At 37.4% G+C, this 13,726-nt stretch overlaps 1 long non-coding RNA gene across 1 annotated transcript in view; it reads left to right on the top strand.

The window, feature by feature from the left end:
• Positions 1–9,668, top strand: part of LOC129400084 (uncharacterized) — a 209,835-nt gene extending 200,167 nt beyond the window's left edge. The window contains exon 4 of the long non-coding RNA XR_008627424.1: positions 9,628–9,668. This is a non-coding gene — a long non-coding RNA (uncharacterized LOC129400084). The remainder of the gene's footprint in view (positions 1–9,627) is intronic.
• The last annotated feature ends 4,058 nt before the right edge of the window (positions 9,669–13,726 follow it).

Raw genomic sequence — 13,726 nt, 5'->3', positions numbered from 1 at the left:
ACACATTAATCTGCACTATCATCTCTTCAACCTCCTGAAATTCACCTTTAAAACAGAACTAACAGAGTTAACAAAATAACTAAGATCTAAGACTATCAAAGTCATTTTTGAAGGTTAGGGTACACAGGCCTACAATATTAATATCAAGGTTTGTACTAAATCCATATTAAGGCAGGGCGTTCCAATAATACATAGAAGAAAATCCAGAGAGAGCGAGACTCACTCATAAATGTCACTGTGATCTTGACATAAGGCCTATTCTTTAGGGTGCAATGGGGAAAAAAGCCTTCTACTATTTGAAGAGGACAGATTTAAATAGGTAAATAGAATGTATGCATTTTTGATGAACTGGAAGGGAAAAGGTTTGAGACACTGGGGGTTATTCATTTAAGTTCACCACTACAGTCATCCAGAGAGTAGGAAATATTTGGTTGCTGTCAGAGGTGAGTGAACTTTAGGACTTTCAACTGAGACTAGAGTTTCCCCATAGTTCAACTCTGAGATTGAAGACTACAGAAATTTGACTCCCAAAAAAACCTCCTACCTAAGTAAACTGGTTTTTCCTCTGCTGAGGATGAATTGTTCTTACCTTTACAATATTTTTAAAATTTTCAGTTTTGGTGACAGCATTAAAAGTACACCTTAAAGCTTCCTGGCAGAAAGGTTTCATAAAACTCCATTTCTGATTCTTAGCCTTGGATATTAAGGGCCCAAGAAGACATCTAGTATCAATTGCACTGAAGGTCAGTGGAGAAGAGAAGAGACAATCAGTGAAGATGCTGGAACCACACAAAATGCCAAAAACTACCTCATGTTGTACATGTCTATTAGCTGAGTATGTTGTCAGTTAAAATAGGAAGGACCTCTGGTTAAAAACAGAACAAACAACAAAAGAAAAACAAAAATCCAAAAAATGAAAACTTTTAGAAGAAATAATAGAGGAAAAAGGAAAATTTTTTCCCTTTATGTAGGAATATTTATGATAGACATAGATAAAAAAACCTCAACTATAAAATACATGACTAACTTAATTATATAAAAGGTAATAACTTCTGTTTCTTAAAAACATTATAAAATGCAGATAATAAAGTATTCAAATATGCTTGACACACATATAACAAACAAAAAATGATCACTACACAATATATATGCAACCCCCAGTTTTCTAAATAATAATATAGTCCAATTCTCATAAAAATATCTTTACTCTCTTCAGCATCTGGGAAATAAAAACTAAGTTTACATTGAAATAATATTTATATTCATAAATATAAATCATTGAATCTGGAATAATCCTGGCATTTTTTACCACTATATCTTTTGTATGTTTCATTACATAAATACATTAAAAATAGATTCTCTTTTCAATTTTTAGCTTCATTAATGATTGCCCTATGTTCAAAAAATGTTGGGGAGACATTCTTATATAATGAGGTTGGAAGAACAAATTAACAAATGTTTCTGAAAATCAAAATAAATTTGGGATTATCTTAGACATCTGAAAATTAAAACTATACATGATAATTTGCATACTCAATATGTGAGCCATGGAAATTCATGTATATGTGCTTGGGAACAGACTCACAGGACATGGTTTTTAACAATGAACAGCACAAATTCTTTAGAATGAATTACCAAGAGAATGGGTATATAAATTGTGTTCCATTTATAAGACATTGAAAGCATAATATGAATTTAAATGAAAACATAATATGAATGAAAACATAATCCTGACTTGAGGGGTTATGTCAGGTTTCCCCCTGCTCATGAAGTGGAAAACTGGGGGTTGGCTGCTAGCCATCCAGGCTTGACTGTACACAGCACTGGTCCCAGGAAATTCGCTAGCTTCAGGGACATTTTTTGTGACTCAGGATGGCCACTTTACAGCCCAGGTCAGGATTCCTCCTCCCATGAAGCCAGTGATGGGATATAGTGAAAAAACTTAATGAAATGAATGCTTCACCAGCTATACTTTGCTCAGCTAGACTTTTATTCAGATTTGAAGGGACAATACACAACTACATAAATAAACAACTCAGGAACTGCATAGACTCAAAGCAATCTTTTAAAAAATATTAAAAATTCATTTATTTAACTAATTCAATGTCTAGTTTTTTGAAGAATGTCCCTATTATTTTCCAAAGTGGCTGGACCAGACAACATTTGCACCAACAATGAATTAGAGTCCCTTCCTCCCTGCATTTATGCCATCACTGGTTGTTCTTATTCTTTTGCATGTGTGCCAGTCTCTGTGAAATTCTGGCCACTTCAGACTTTTGTGAAAACAATATGGACATTCTTCAAAGACTGGAAATGAAGCTCCCATTTGACCCAGCAATACCACTACTGAGAATAGATTATGGGGGACCAAAAACACACAGCAGAAATACCATCTGCACTCCTATGTTCATTGCAACACTATTCACAGTAGGTAGAATCTAGAAACAACCTGAGTGCCCAAGAACAGACAAATGGGTAAAGAAACTATAGAACATCTACACAATAGAAGCTACTCAGCTGTTAGGGAAAATGAAGTCATGAAACTTGCCTCTAAATGGATGGATATAGTGTCATGCTGAGTGAAATTAGTCAGAAAGAGATAAAAAGATATAAAATGCCTGCATTCATTTATGCCTTATAAAAATATTATAAGGTTAATACCCAAGGCCGGGAAAAACAGGGACCAGGGGGACTGGTCAATGGTTGGAAAGTAACACAAGTGTTTGGGGAACAGATGGTAGTTAAGGTAGAGGGGAGTCCATTATGATAACAAGAGTTGGAAATGATCACTCTAGATGAGAACTGAGTGTTGAAAGTGGGCAAAGGAATATACATACCTTTAAGCATCTGTATTGCAAACCATAATAGCCAAAATGAGAAAAGTGGGGCAAGAAGGGAGGGAGGGAGATATAGTGAGAGAGAACAGAGAAGTGCCTTCCATAGAGGCATGTTGGAAGGGGAGTTGTGGGATGGTGAGAGGGAAACTGGGGGTATTGGTGCTGGTGGAAATGTACACTGGCAAAAGAATGGGTATTGGAACACTATATGACTAAAACCCAATTATGAACAGTTGCAATGGTTTATCTCATGGTGATTCAGTTTAAGTTTTTTTAAAAAACAATCATTACAAGAAGAAGTACAGGTTTTAGTTTAAAACAAGATGAATCCCACAAACAAACCTCATCCCTGCAGAAAGATAGCACAAAACTCCAATGAAAATAATCTCTCCCAGTGTCAATGGGCCAAATGCATCAATTTAGAGACACAGAGTGAAAAGATTGATTTGAAAATTGAACACAACATTCTGCTGCCTGCAAGAAACACACTTGAACAGTCAGAGAAAACACAGACTCAAAGTCAAAAATTGAAAGACAATTCTTCAAGAAAACAACTCCCTCAGAAAACAGCCATCTGATATGCTGGGCAAATCAGACAACATCGACTTCAGGCTGAAAAAGTTATAAGAAAAAGCAAAGGTCATTTCTTAATAATCAAGGAATATGCCAAAATATCCAAGAGAATGAACTCACTATTTTAAATGTATATGAACTTAATGAAAGCAAAAATTTTAAAACAACTGCTGATAGATTTGAAGAAAGACATTTATAGCAAAGAAGTAGTAGTTGGAATCTTTAAAATTGCTCTGTCACCTCTTGATAGATAAACTAGACTAAAACTCAGTAAAGATACTTTTCTGAAAAAAAATGAAAAAAGAGGGTTTATATGTGTATACATATGTGTACATATATATGTAAATACATGTGTGGGGAGTGCTCCTCAAAAAGCTGAATACACATTCTTTGAAAATGCACACGTGACATTTGGGACATTTCCACAATGAACAATATGCTGGGACACTAAACATAGCTCCAAAAAGTCAAGAACATAAAAATCCTATCAACTATATTCTCAGACAATGATTTTCTGAAAATAGAAGTTAGTCACAAACAGAAATGAAGAAACAACAAACACCTGGAAATTAAAAGTGAACAACAGTTGGTTTAGAAAGAAAATCCAAGAGCAAATGAAAATATTAATGGAAAAAAGGTGAATAACTGTACTATCTAACAGAACTTGTGGGATGTGGCAAAAGTGGTCTTAAGAGGAAAAATTCATAGCTATGCATTAATCCATCAAGAAAGAAAAAAGGTAACTTGAATAAATTCATAAGCAATTTGAATACAAAATTTCAAAACCTGGAAAATAATAATCACCAGTAAAAGGGAAACCAAAGCAGGGAGGAGAAAAGAAATAATAAAATCTAGAGCAGAAGTCAATGAACTGCAATAAAAAGTAAATCCAAATATCAATTAAACCAAGAGCTGGTTCAATAAAAAAAATCCCAAGATCAATAAACCACTTTGAAGACTCACAAAGAAAGAAAGAGAGTCTTAATAAGTCAAATTAGAAATGAAAAGGGAGACATCACAACAGACACTACAGAAATTCGGAAGCTCATCAGATACTATTTTGTGACTCTTTATGCCATGTAATAAGGACCTGGAAGAAATGGATACATTCTTGGATTTCTATAACCTTGCAAGGATGAACCAAGATGATATGAAATACCTGAACCTATCACTATCAAGAAAATTGAAATAATAATCAAAAGTCTTCCCTAAAACAAAATCCTAAGACCAGATGGATTCAGCAATAAATTCTTCCAAACCTTTAAAGAGGACTACAGTCAAATCTTTTCTGGCTCTTCCAGGAAAGTGAAGAAACAGAAATACTTTCAAATAGTTTGAAGCAAACATCACCCTAATAGCATAAACTGACAGAGGTACAACACACAAAAAGAGAGTTACAGGCTATATCCTTGATAACAACAGAGGTTAAATCATCAATAGACACTAGCAAATAGAATCCAACAACTCATACAGTAGTTCATACACCATGAGCAAGTAGAATTAATCCTGGGGATGCAAGGATGGTATAACATATACAAGTTAACCAAAATAATTGGCCATACAAATAAGTTAAAAATTATGTGATCATATAAATAGATGCAGAGAAAAGTGTTTAGCAAGATCTGTCACACATTCATAAATTTTTCAACAAATGGGATCGGAAGAAACTTTGTTCAATATAGTGAAAACTATTTACCACAAGTCCAGAGCAAACATTATTCTCAAAGGGCAAAACTAGAAACCTTCCTGCTAAGATAAGGAACAAGACAAGTTTGCCCACTGTCATAACTTCTATTGAATATAATACTGGAAGTACTTGCCATAGCACTTAGACAAGAAAAAGATATCAAGGGCATTTATATAGGAAAGAAGTCAAGCACTCACTATCTGCAGACGGCTTGATATATATTTAGAAATTTAGATGTATATTTATAAATTTAAGTTCTTAAGTTGGTACAGTTCTTTGGCATTTATTCAACTTCAAACTGTGCTATAAAGCAGTAGTAATTAAAGCAGCATGATATTATTAGAATAAAGTCAGACCCTAAGAGCAATCAAACAGACTTGAATATCCTCAGACAGACTCTGTGGTATATTATCAGCTAATCTTTGATAAAGGAGTAAAAATATATGAAATCCTTTTTAACAAGTGGTATTGGAAAAAATGGTCAGCTACATGCAAAATGTAAGGCCAAACTTCTTTCTAATGCAAAAAACTCAAATAGAAATGGATTAAAGACCTTCATATCAGAGCTGAATCCATAAGGTTTCAGAGAGAAAAATGTAGGCAAAACTCTCCATGACACTGAAATAACAGGATCTTCAAGGATGAGCATCATTGACCAAGCAAGTGGAAGCAAAGATAAACAAATGGGAGAGGGGATGGGAAGAATGCAGTTAGGACAGAGCAGGGACCACAATGACAATGATAGTTAGAAGTGATTACTCTGGACAAGACTGAATGTTGAAAGGAGATAAAGTGATATGCATGACACCTTTTCAGTAACAATATTGAAAAACACAGTACCTAAAAGGATAAAAGGGAAAGAGAGAGACAGAGAGAGAGGGAGAAAAGAAAAGTATCTTCTATAGAGGCAGGCAGAGGGGTTGACTTAGTGGTGGGAAATGTACATGGGTGAATTGATAGGTATTTGAATATTGCATAACTGAAACTCAATCATGAAATACTTTGTAACTATATATCTTATAGTCATTAATTAAAAAATAAAATTAATAAAAATTTTATATTGAATAAAATGTCCTAAAAGATCATAAACAATATGCCTCATAAACAATAAAATAATGCTCAAGAACAAAAATAAGCAATATTTGTAGACACACATATATTTTAATAAAGCAATATTTTAAAACCAAAATAATGATAAACAAAAGATTCAGCAGAGTGTTTTCTGTCTGTTAAAAGAGGAGAGGATGAGATAAAGTATAGGAGAAATACAAAGAGATGCAGTTTATTAGAACTTTATTCATAGGCTGGTATGTTCATGAGAGTTAATAGAATATACTTTGCAGCATAAAATCATAGTAGACATAATATAAAATACAAAGGAAAATTATTCTAATTCTAAGGTGTTCAGCTAGTTTTAAGCATGAGCTACCATCGTTTTAGTCACCCATTTAATTTCATTTTCTTTGCATGAAGAGTTGCTCATCAGTTTTCAGTGTTCCAGCAACCACGTCTGGCGATACTTGGATGCTTGGACCACACTGTGCACTGCTACTAAGGATGTGCTGCTTCTTGAGCCTGCAGTGATGGGACACTGAGCCCACCCCAGCCATCTCAGGGAGCCATGTACTCACCAGACATTGGGACTTTATTCTCTGGCCCCTCCCTTTCATTTCTGATTTATATAAGTAAATAATTATATACAAAAATGTTATCACTGGTGTATATGACATCAGTGGCTACACAATTGTTAATATTAGCTTTAACTCAATGTCAGAAGTATAATGAAATTAAGTAAACTGTGATACTTTACTAAACTTTACTAAAGTAAACTGAGATACTTTACTAAAACTGAAGGAAAGGTAACATACACCTGGGGATTTATGTGCCAACACCCATCGGGGAAATGATCAAGTGAAAATGACAAAGCGGAGTCAGGATCAATGACTATGGCCTGTTTGTTTTCTTCTGAAATCTTAGTACATTTACCTGCTGTAAGGAATGGAGTGAAAAGCAAAACAAAATACAGGAGGAAATAATGTTTTGCCTCTCTTTTGAATCCTCCATTATCTCTTTATTTCTTTGGACAAGGTTCCAGGGTATTAGCCAGGCACAGCAGCTTCTCTCTTAGGCTTTCTATTATTCTGCCTGTGCAGACCATATCCTGTGATACTGCTGCAATGCCCACTGTAATACTGGCTTATCCCTCCTCCAGGCCAGAGCCCCTTCCTGTGCACACGCCACTTCCCCAGGCCTTGCTATTTCTTCTCTCTGTCTTTGCCCAAGCCATTTCCTTCTACTGAAAATCACATACTTTGCCTTTTTCTGAACAACTTCTTACCAAGAAGTCTTTTCTGAACCTGAAGTTGGAGATTGTCTTTGTCCATTTAGGCATAGGTCCCTCGTGGCAATTATAATACTCATAAAAGTTCATGTCTTCTCGAATCTGGAAAAAACCCGAATGCCCCAGAACGGATGACTGGTTGAGGAAACTTTGGTACATCTATACAATGGAATACTATGCAGCTGTTAGAAAAAAGGAGGTCAAGAATTTTGTAGTCAAGTGGATGGGCATGAAAAGTTTCATGCTGAGTGAAATGAGTCAGAAAGAGAGAGACAGACATAGAAAGATTGCACTCATCTATGGTATATAGAATAACAGAGTGGGAGACTAACACCCAAGAACTGTAGAAATAAGTACCAGGAGGTTGACTCCATGGCTTCGAGGCTGGCCTCACGTTCCGGGGAAAGGTCAACTCAGAGAAGCGATCACCAACTACATTGTAGTCGAAGGCCATGTGGGGGAAGGGAGTTGCGGGCTGAATGAGGGCTAGAGACTGAGCACAGCGGCCACTCAACACCTTTATTGCAAACCACAACAGCTAATTAGAGAGAGAAAACAGAAGGGAATGCCTTGCCACAGTGGCAGGGTGGGGTGGGGGGGAGATGGGATTGGGGAGAGTGGGAGGGACACTGGGTTTACGGGTGGTGGAGAATGGGCACTGGTGGAGGGATGGGTTCCCAAACTTGGTATGAGGGAAGTATGAGCACAAAAGTGTATAAATCTGTAACTGTACCCTCACGGTGATTCTCTAATTAAAAATAAATAAATTTTAAAAAAAAAAATTAAAAGACTGTAAAAAGGTCCCCTGTAAAATAAAAAAAAAAAAAAAAAAAGTTCATGTCTTCTCTAATAGACCTTAAAGTATTTGGTATTAAATTTTATATCTTCAAAATATTACACAATGCTATCCATAACTTGTCATAACTCTTCATAATCATTAACATAAAGAAAATCAATGTGTGTGGAACACACTGTTTTGAGCATAAACTCCTTCATTGAATGGTGCGTGGTTTGTCCCTTGGGCTGGAGTGATTCTTCTTTACCTACTTAACTCATTAATCACTTCATCAGAAACATTCCCTGCACTGAGTAGATGGCTTTACTCTTGTACTTCTACAGCTCAGTTAATCATGCTTATTGCAGCTGTGAGTTTAAATCAATTTATATCATTCCTTGACTGTTTTATTCTCCTGTAGTCATAAACTATAAGCTATAGCATATGTCATAAACTATAAACTATATGACTGTCATTATCAGGTTTGATCTTTTAGTTAGTATACTCCTACACTACTATTTAGGATAAGGAACCAATGTATATTTGTTGAAGGAATGAATGAACTGGGAACATTGCTAGAATTCAGGGAAAAAGAGTATGTCTGAAGAGTTAGTAGGGAATGAACAACTCAGTCTACTCTGACTTACGTCCATGAGGAAGGCTAAACAGCAAACTATTCCAGGATTTCTGTGGATATACATGCAGCTGATATGAAGACGGAGAATGCAGAATGGTCCTTGTTTCTGGGATCTTTTCTCCCTTCCTGGACTCAAATTTATATATCAGTCTGAAGAAAAGAAAGTGTGAATAAGCAGAAAGAGTCATTTTAATGAGAAACATACAAATACATAATACACATTGCTCTGTCGCTTTGTTGACAGTAACACAAGTTTACAGTGGGAGACAATTTTTTCTCCCTAATCAAATAGGGTGTTTTTTGTGTAGGCTGATTGAATGGCTTAGGTGGAATGCAGGGTTCCCTTAGCTTAAACTTAAATCCTCATTTCACATCAGATTCAGTGTTGATGGCCAGACAATCAGGAAGCTTTTGTGTATGGGAGGCGGGGTGGGGGTGGGGTTCCAGATCCAGCAAAGGGAAAATAAAACAGGCAGGTCCTGATGAAGCCCTCAGAAGAAGCAATAACAGACTTGGAATCCGAACATGAACTACGTTTTGTCTATGTGAAGTGTAAGACAGTGGATATAGGAAACTTTTTTTGTTGGCTTGTTTATTTGTTTATATATTTTGATTCGGGAACCAAGCTCAGGGCTCACTTCTGGCTTGGGACCATTTGTGGTGCTAAGGATTAATCTACTACAGGCTCTATGCAAAGACATTGCCTGACCAAACCACTGTACTGTCTCTCCTGCCCTGGGGTTTTAAAATATTAAATTTTGATCTATTTGTCCATAGGTTTCTGTGTTCTGGGAGTCATGAGTATGTCATCTGACTTCTCTGTGTTTACAGGTAAGATCTAATTTCTGAATTATTTAAAGTTTTCCACTGGATACAGTCCCTAGTCTCCATTTTCAGTGAGTCATAGAACTGCTCTATTTACATAGTTTATAACTTGACTTTTAAAAATAATTCTTGGGTTGGACCATCTGGAATTAATACAAATTATTGATGTTGACTCTACCATATTTTATTTTGGTGATTCTCTTAGTTTTCAAACTTAGATGATACATACAACAGTTATTAATTTTTCATGTTACACAAGATGGCCTCTAAGACTTCATTAGATGAGCTTATGTTGTCAAATGAATATGCTAAATTGGAAAGAGCAAAGGCATTTATTGCCTCAACCTATTTCCTGAAGTGGGTTTAATTTTTTGTTTCTTTTACCTTGAAACTACTTTTATTCTTATGGCTTCAACTCTGGAAGCAATTTTTTACTAACCATTAGAACTCTGTGGGACTGGAGTGATAGCACAGAGGGTAGGGTGTTTGCCTTGCACAAGACCAACCCAGGTTCGATTCCTCTGTCTCTCCCGGAGAGGCCGGTAAGCTACCGAGAGTATCCCACCCACATGGCAGAACCTGACAAGCTACCCTTGGCGTATTTGATATGCCAAAAATAGTAACAAGTCTCACAATGGAGACATTACTGGTGCCCGCTAGAGTAAATTGATGAACAATGGGACAACAATGCTACAGGGCTATTAGAACTCTGGAATTGGAAGACCACTTTCACATTAACTTGAACTCAGATGCTAATGACAATACTTCTGTTTGGTTTCCAACCAAAGACCCTCCACTGGGTGCAGGGGAAGCAGCCTACAAATGTGGGGGTGCACATCAAGGGATTTGGGGTGTGTTTTGGCTCTTCCATGCATTCTGTAATCCTCAGGTATAATGAAAAGATAAACAGCATAGACCAGTGATTGGTGATGGTGGGACATATCAGAATAAATATTGCAGTAGCTAAACAATATCCACACAAATAACCAAACCCACGGGCACAAAGACTGGATACATATCAGAAGGCAGAGGAGAAGGCTGTGGACCGGAACCAGAAATTTTTGTCTATTTGTTTTGGGACCACACGGAGCAGAGCTCAGGAATTTCTGCTGGCTCTGAACTCAGGTATCACTTTTTGTTGGCTCAAGGGGCTATTCGGGATGGCCGGGGTCGGACCTGGCTCAGTTGTGTGCAAAGTACCCTACATACTGGACTCTGGCTCTGGCCCCAAGAGCACAGGAACTTCTGTAGGACTAAGTGGCCTGAGGAACACTTCACCATTTTGTACCTGCAGAAAAATTGCCATATATCTGTTTTCATCTCTCCTCACCTTTCTTCCCCCGTTGACCTGCTTTCCACTTCTGATATCCTTTAATCAGACTGATATCTGATACTTCTTTATCAGAAACCAAAGACTCTTCATTGGTTTCCACCCATAAATTAGGCTTCTCTATTTTCAGATATTTACATTTCACAGCCTCAGGTAGTTTGGATACTGATTTTATTGGTTTAATCCACAAGGGACCTGTGACCTCCTAATTAGATTTTTTCTTTTTTAGGGTACCAAACTACCCCGTTCCCACCTCCCAATGCCATTACCTTTAGAAAGTATGGTCCAGAGACAGCCCGCACACTTACTGGTGAGTCTATTACTCCAGATTTCAGGCGGATGAACATCAGAGCTTGCTGACATTCACTCTGTCTGGCCTCATTGGATTGAGGATGGTTCCTCTTCTACTCAATCCACCAAACTGCTGCTCTCCACAGAACTGGGTGACTCATTTGCTACTATTCTCCAAAAGGAAACATTTTTTCTTGTTCTTATTTTTTTTATTGTACTTTAAGAACATGGTGGCAATGGTATAAGTGTTTGTGGTTTTCTGTGCCAAGTCATTGAGCCTTTGGCAGCAGCGGAGTCTCCAGGAGCCTCCTCCACAGCCCGGGGCCCTGCCAGTCCTCCTCCTCCTCCTCCTCCCCCCACCCCTACTTCCTGGTCATCTCAGTTTTGTAGACAAGTCCAAGGATTTGTCTTCAGATAGACCTCTCCATTCCCTTGTGTGAGTTTCAGTAGAAAAAGTGTGGGGTCACACGAGGACCGCTCCCCTGGCCAGCCCACAGTGATGGACAGACGAAGGATTGGGGAATGGAGAAACAGAGCCTGGGCCCCAGGCTAGTTGGTAGCCAGTTTATTTCTCTCTCCTCCCCAGCATAGTTCAATTTCTCCCCTTACTGCACAATTGTAGTTGTAGTTTTGGTCATAGTCCTGGTCATCATAGTTTCATCATCCTAGTCTCCTCTTAGCCTCAAAGTCCTCTCCTTCTTTATATCCTTCCTAGTTTCATTGTAGTCTCATAGTCCTCATTCCATTCTGGTTCCCATCTAGTCCTTCTCTTCATCATAGTTCCCACTCTCCCCTTTACAGCATAGTTATATAGCAATCATGAAGGGTGGGGGTACCCATACGTGGGGTTAGACATTGCCATAACAACAGAGGTAAAGCCACTCTTTCAGGGAAGTTCTATGGGATTAATTCAAGGGCAAAACCTCATCTGAGGGATCAGCACTCTAGATTACTGAGATATCTGCTCAAGGGTGGGATTCCATCCAGGGTGAACTGATTTATCCTTTCCTCAGCTTGTCATCTATTTAAATAATCATAGGAAATGATTTTTAAAAATGTAAATGATTTTTAAAAAATCATAGTGAATTTACTTCTTATACCATTTCTAGTTATTTTATATGAACACAGTAAGAGACATATTTATTAACTTAAAGGTTGGCTCTTCCTGGGAACTTCTCCCTATATATCCCAGACCACCATCCTCACGCCAGATTGCTCTTTCCTAACCCAAGGAGGGTCCTTATTCAGTTACTTCTTTTTTAGGTCATGACAGTTTGTTCCATGATCATGCTCTTGTTATGCTTACGGTGCTTAGCTTGTCCCCTTTTGATGCCAGGGTAGCTTACAGATTGCTCTCAGTCCATCTAGTCTCTTAGTTGGAACTAAGGTCAACTAAGGCTTAAGTCACATAAATATGATGGATGCCCAGGGGTAAATATTATTTGGAGTCAATTAACTCCCATGTTACCAAGGCAGAGTATCAAATGTCTTCCTATGTCTATACAAAAAGACCATTGCTAAACAAGCCATGAAAATGACATAAAGGAAAGAGAAAAGCAATAGGAATAATAGTCGGAATGGGGTGTGCCTCAGGGGCACTGGGAGTAGCTCAATAAACCTAAGGTCCCTTCGGGAGGAGCAAGGACAAACTAATGTTATCCAATACCCTTGTTTTGTTTCTCAGTATACCATAGGTTGGTGATATTATAAATTATTTGTTCAAACAATTCATTTGTTTTGGAGTTCACATTACTTTTTCAACAGTGGAAAAGGGCTATTTCTGCACTTCCACCCACTTTTCCCTGGTAATGATAGTTGTGCTATTTTGCAAAGTCCTGGGTTATTTACATCATCAGCATCAGCAAAGTTTCAGTTGGTTCAGTTATGTTATTATCTTTATCACTTTTTTTCTTTTTGAAAGATAAAGGTATCGTCTTACTATGCTGTTTCTCTTGTACAGCCTCATACCTGTGCATACCACACCATCATCACCTCTGCAGACATATCTCCTACCCACCTCATGCAATCAGCTCCTCTACTCAATCTCTCTCCCACTATAACTACCATGTTGTCAGAATCTGCAAGCTTTCTTTCCCTTTGTAACTTATTAAATGTTAGGCTTCTCTCCAATTAAAGGAGTTATATTGGTACTTTATTTTTTTCCAATTTCTTTATGTTTTACTTATTATATGACAATTTTCCCCCTTTCATCTCTGCACTCAGGGAAAACTCCTGGCAGGACTTGAAGAACATATAGGCGATTGGGGATAAAAAAGTGTAGACTCTGTGCAAGGAAAGTGCCCTATATACTGGACTATCTCTCTGATCCTTTATATGGTAATATTCTCTACACCATACAGAAACATAATTGCTGCTTTGTAGCAAGCTTTTTTTTCCCACATAGACGTAATTTTATTCCAACCATTTCCT

The sequence above is a fragment of the Sorex araneus genome, chromosome 1 (assembly GCF_027595985.1).
Source record: "Sorex araneus isolate mSorAra2 chromosome 1, mSorAra2.pri, whole genome shotgun sequence".
NCBI lineage: Eukaryota > Metazoa > Chordata > Mammalia > Eulipotyphla > Soricidae > Sorex > Sorex araneus.
Note: the sequence above shows the minus strand (reverse complement) of the source record. Positions and strands in the feature narration are given on the sequence as shown.